The sequence below is a fragment of the Zerene cesonia genome, chromosome 11, assembly GCF_012273895.1.
Source record: "Zerene cesonia ecotype Mississippi chromosome 11, Zerene_cesonia_1.1, whole genome shotgun sequence".
NCBI lineage: Eukaryota > Metazoa > Arthropoda > Insecta > Lepidoptera > Pieridae > Zerene > Zerene cesonia.
The window spans coordinates 6619779-6626175 of NC_052112.1; the positions used below are offsets into that span (position 1 = coordinate 6619779).

Genomic DNA, 6397 nt, shown 5'->3' on the forward strand with positions numbered 1-6397 from the left:
GGGCGGAGAGCTAGTATTTCATAAAACTTTATTTAAACAACGACAAATTGCAATCACGCCATTTCAAATTCTGCCCTTGTAGCTCACTAAATCTGGCGTCATAGACTTCAGAGTTGATTTATTTCATTTAAAAATATATTACCATAATGCAGACTCGCTTACGCCCTAAAATCGCTTGAGCATTTTTATATCATTAAAATATATTAGGAATTGTAAATGTATTACGTAAATACGGCCAAATACGGTAATCAATACATTTTTTTTTATTTTTATGTTTTGACATATTTAAACACAGGTTTTTATACTTCAACAGTTCATAAGATTAGTACATGTGTTCACTAAGGAAGCCATACACTGATTTTATTCTAATCTGCCTTGTTTTGGTGAAAGGTTACTGGATTATACGGATATATATAAATCTTATGCTGGTAAAATAATAAGGCTTTGAGAATGGTATTCATAAAAACTGTTGAGGGAAACTGTTCTATATATTCATATCGAATATATGTTTCGATACAAAAGGTACGTAAAGCAATATGGTTTTCTTGCTTATTTCGCAAATGCAATAATATAAATTTCGTTCGATTTAGCAATCTTCCTTCAGGCGCTTATTGTTCTCGGGATGGGTTTAGTCCACGTTAATATTATAAAAGTTTCTTCCATTTGATCTGTTATGTATTTTTTATAAAACGTTAAACGGCCTCAGACTCAAGAGTTTGTTTAAAATATTACTTTATAGTCACAAACGTTTTACCATGAAGTTGTTTAAAAAATTGTGAATAAAATACAACAATTATCTAATATCTATATATGGAACAAGGAGACAGTTTCAATATCTAATGTTTATTTTTTTATCAAAAACTAGCAGTCAGCCCTGCCTTCGCCCATAGTACATAGCCTATAATCACTGGGAGATCACGTACATATAAAAAGGTAAAAGAATTTCTGATTTCGGTAGAGTGGTTCCTGAGATTATTAGATCTCATTCATAAAAACAAACTCTTCATATTTATATTATAAGCATAGATGCTCGCCCAGTATTATATTGCCAATGTTCTAGATAAAGCTTAAATAGGTCAAAAAATGTGTTGCGCGAATTCTACACGACAGCATATGTGGATACCTATATCAACAAAAAACAAAACGTTCTGAAAATAATGTCATTAAAACAAATACAACTGGTAGTCGAGTTTTTACCACGCAAGCAATTGAAACTTTACCCCATGTCATCTAAAAATCATTAGGCCGCAATCAATTCGAAACACGACACATTTATAATATTTTCACTCAGCAAGCAAATCGAGTTTTTATTTGATGACTAATATTTTATGATTAAGTTGTTATGAAATATATTTATAACTTTTATACTAATAATACTACCATTTTTATGTGATCATCACAGCCCATGAACAAACAACAAAAAGATTAGATACAAAAAAGATTGACATCTGGAAAGATGACATGGACTGGGAAGAGTGAGGAAAAAGAAACAACCCTGCAGCTCCCCCACTCTCCGTACATAACACAGCAGCAAGCTACTATTGCACGGTTTTCTGTGGAGGTGTGGTACTTCTCCGGTGAGAGCTGGCATAATTCGTGTTGAATCGTGACTCGACTCCTACATCAATATGAGATCGAGATATCAAACAAAAACTCGCGATTGCAGACTATTTTCAATGTTTGGTTCTTAATTTATCAGAAGTTAAGAGTTGTATTACATGTGAAGCATAGATATTTTATATATATACATACAACGCAAGATCAAAGAACGGATGTAAAATTCGATCCCAATGAATTAATTAATAACTGTGTGAATCAAAAACAAAGGAACCTTTTCATATTACTTTATTTATTATAAGTCTCGTCATACTTAGGTAAAGTATTTTTCAAAAATTTAGTACATTTCCAAATATACAGGCTAATTTAACGTTCCTCTTGCACACCAGTTGTGAACCAGTTTTAGCTAGAACTTTTAGCCATACGCTAATATTAATTATGCATTCACATACGTACCTACCCCATACCCCATACCCCGTACCATAAAATAATATTGAGAAAAAGGAATACATCACATAACAATTATTTACAACTGAAGAGAATATAATTTAGCATCTGTTGTGGTTCCATAAAAACTCTTGAAATATCACGTTGTCTCGCGCTACTCATAATCAACTTTGCTTGATTCAATTAGCAATTAAATGCACACATACCTACGATACAATCGACTTTGCTCGTAAATCGATTATCTTCAAGCACACTTAATATGCAAATAGGACTATTAATTTGATCACTTGGGGTTGAACGTTGCGCTTATTTTGGAATGGGATCGTTCATAATCCACGAGTGTTACCATTGGGTACAAGATACTGTATAACACAATGATAAATAGGTTCCCATAGGTCACGTTAACAACAAGAAGTTCAAGTAGAATTAGATATTAATGATGTTTTGAATGTTAAGCTTCTTGCTCTCTAATTAACTGGTGATGTACAAATATACACAATTTCAGCGGGAATTAATGTGAGTACGATTACCGGGATGTGCAATGTTATTAGTTGGATATAATATTTAATCATGTAAATCCTTGTAGATTTACTCAGTAACAGATAATTTCTTGGTTATTATATATAATTACCTTTTCTCCGATCAGGCGTCCGGAATACTAGATTTCCATGTGCCTAAAATGAAAAATTTTGTATTCCTGTAAAGTTTTTTAACCTTTGCATGCAATACTTGGAAACAAGAAATATTACTAGACTTAAAAGTCTTAAAAGTATACAATCAAAGTTTCCATGTTATATTCTAATATGCAGTGTTGCATGATAGATACTTGAACAAATAATAAAAAAGAAATCGTCGAATCGTCGAAAGGGAAACCAAAAATACCACTACAATGCATGAAATCTATTAAGGTACATAAGTTACCTTAACGCTCTATTTATTAATGTATTTTCATGTCGGAAAAAGCAAAAGAGCTTATAGGCCTAGATCCAACACTCGCAAGTCGGAAAACTGGTGGAGACTGACATATAGAGAGGCTTTTTTCTTAAAGGCTCTTAGTAGTAGTTCGGAGAAACCGGTTGTTAGTCGTTCCAGAGGTACTAGGTACAAGTAAGAAATCATATTTTAATTACCGGTTTATATGTATAAAAATTTTACAATACCTAAAGAGTTAACATAAAGTTAGTGGAAATTAAACGACACAATCACGCGTACTAGTGCCGGTATTATTCGGAAATAAGTACAAGCGCAAAAAAGTAGTAGTACATGTGGTTGGTCGCATAATTTCCTCGTTCCTTCGTTGGACAGTCGCGTGCAACTCATTGATACAATCGGTTCAAGGAACGCCGTTGCACAGGCTAGCCTATGATTACGTACGCGCTCCTATTTAAATGTTATTATAAAATGTTAATGTTTTCTTTTGTTGGATCATAACTCTTGTTTGTAAGTATAAATATTTTCACAAAATTACTTTCAACCGACGTCCCTAAAACAAAGGAGATTCCCAAATTGAATTATTTCATTTTTTGAGTTTGTTCCTCTCTATCTCCTTCGATTTTCAGCTTATGACGTAATTATTTTTGTGCTTAATAGGGCATTGTTGTCATTTGGTTCATTTTAAAATTTGGAGTAGTAACTTCCTCTAGGAACGACGTGATCTTTTTTGTAGAAATTTATACTAGCTACGGTTAGTGACATTAAATTCATATGTTGCCATACACCCGATTACGATTAAAACCAAAAAATCATTTAAAAAATCTTTACCAGAAAAAATACCTACCACCTATCACACCATACTTTGATTTGATCTTTTCTACCAATAAATCGTTGACTTTGCAATTCGTACGCGTAGGAAGAAAGATAGGAATCTGATAGTTTTTGAGAATTTAGATTAATTTTTTTCTTGTATATTCAAATATAAAAACTATATTTAGGTACATTACCAATAGATGACGATGTATCTATATTTGTGATATACCTATGGATTTTGTGTCTCGACAATTAAAAAAAACACCTTTAAAACAATACCAGTATAAACGAAGCTTAACAGCATAATATAAGTAAACGGTGTCGGCATTTATGCAGGAAAGTTTAAATTACCAGTCTACCTGGCTGGAGTCCCGTGACGATACCACGTGCATTATAAATCGCATGCGGCATGCCATACAACAACCTCCTTAACACGCTCTATGTAAATCCAGCTATGCCACTGCAATATACTGAGCTGAACTTTATTTTACGTACAAGTATTATTCATCGTGCATAACCTAAATACAATATAGAAATTTAAGGCACATTTCAGTTGTTATTTTATTTGGAATGTTCATATGCAACTATATAGCATCTAGGATAGATAAAAAGAAGTGTCTCTCTTACAGTTGGATGGCAGTACACACGCTTGTAAAACATATCAATGTGGTGGAGGCGTTGGCAGAAACATTGCTGAAGCTTTATGGCGTTTACGGAACGGACGCACCAAGCTCTTGACAGCAATAGGTGACGATGCTGACGGTCAATATTTACAAAGTTTAACACCAGGACTCGTACTTGAAGGTAAGTATGTATTAAATGTTAATCGTTATTTATTTAATATAGCTAAAAAATCCTTTCAAAAATATATTTTAAGTATATTACATACTTACATTACATGTTTCCTATCGCAAGCAATTCATTTAAACCCACACAGTCGAACTCGTACAGATCACCTTACAATCAGCTCAGTCTATAATTGCGTATCATTATCAATCCGACATTTAAATAGCCCACTTTTAAGGATAATCGAGCGAATGCTTAGAATGAATAATTAACAAAGCTTCTATCTATCGGTATCTTATATATAAAATTCTCGTGTCACAATGTTAGTCTCTATATTCCTCCGAAACGGCTTGACCGATTCCTCTGAAATTTGGTATGCATATTGGGTAGGTCTGAGAATCGGCTAACATCTATTTTTCATACCACTAAACGATAAGAGTAAGGCAGAACAGCGTTTGCCGGGTGCAGCTAGTATCGTTATAAATTTATTTCCCCACATCCAAGCCTGAATTAATATTTACCATTGCGTACCCAAGAAATAACCATTTACATACTAAATTATGTTTAATGCACAATAACACTAATAGTAATTTCTTCCGTAGATTGCACTGCTAAAGAAGCACGAACCGCAACCTATGCAGCCATGTTCGATAAAAAAGGAGAATGCTTAATCGGATTAGGGGATATGGAAATTCATAATCATATATCGATTGACCTAGTAAGTTAACGTTCCTATACGAAATAGCTTTGCAAAAATCGGTATAGAATAAGAACTTAAGGTTTAATTAAATTGTGTTGTCTGCACTAATATTTTATAGAGGCAAGATTTTATTACTTCTTATCCTACTAATATTATAAATGCGAAAGTTTGTAAGGATGTCTGTGTGTTACTCTTTCGTGCAAAAACTACTGTACCGATTGCAATGAAACTTGGTACGTAGGCAGCTGGACAACTGGAATAATATATAGGCAACTTTTTATCCCGACATTCCTACGGGATACAAACTTACGCGGGTGAAACCGCGAGGCGCAGCTAGTACTTTTATATTGCTTAGTTTAATTTATTTATTTGCATTGCATTGAATTATTAAAAACTACTTGACTATTTTAAAATTTCCTTCACCACTACAAAAATACGTTATTCCTGATGAATCTGAAATTTATGATCAACCTGGATGGACAGGCAACGACACAATTACAATAATTTATAGAAAATATAATGCGTAATGAACCAATATAAAAACATTTATATATAATTATATAGATATAAATAACTACGATTGTACTTTAAACTATTACTAAAATAGGTTGAATAACCATTAAATTTCGTTGATTTGTTTTATATTAGAAATTAATTAAAAGTATTGATTTCGTAGATTAACAAGCATTTAGAAGTTATAAAGAAAGCGCCACTAATAGTGATCGATGGCAACCTACCTCAGGATACGATGGACCACGTCTTGAAACTTTGTCACGAGCACAATAAGCCAGGTAAGAAATGAACAAATAATTTGAAGGAATAACAAGAAAAACCGATTGTTAAGCAGAGTCGTTCATACAACTTCCTACGTTAAACCGCCCGTTAAATTCTTAGAAATCTGTTTATGTACTACTTAACTTGCCGCCCGTGACTATGCCCGCGTAGCCAAAGGAAAAGACAGTCTCAGGGTTTTACGCGATTAGTTCTAACAACTAAGTCCTGGTTGAGACTCCAGGTCTGAACCAAAATTCATCAAAATCAGTTCAATGGTTTAGGCATGAGGAAAAGGCAGAGAAACAGACACGTATTTATAATATAAAAAGTGAAGTCCAGTGTCCCCTAGTGAGGCATTGGGAAGATGATGAACATCTGTTTCACTGA

General features: G+C 33.4%; 1 protein-coding gene across 2 annotated transcripts in view; it reads right to left on the reverse strand.

Moving 5' to 3' along the window:
• The window catches only part of LOC119829879 (CD63 antigen-like), a 72730-nt gene that overhangs the window by 52886 nt on the left and 13447 nt on the right, over positions 1–6397 (reverse strand). The window lies entirely within an intron of this gene.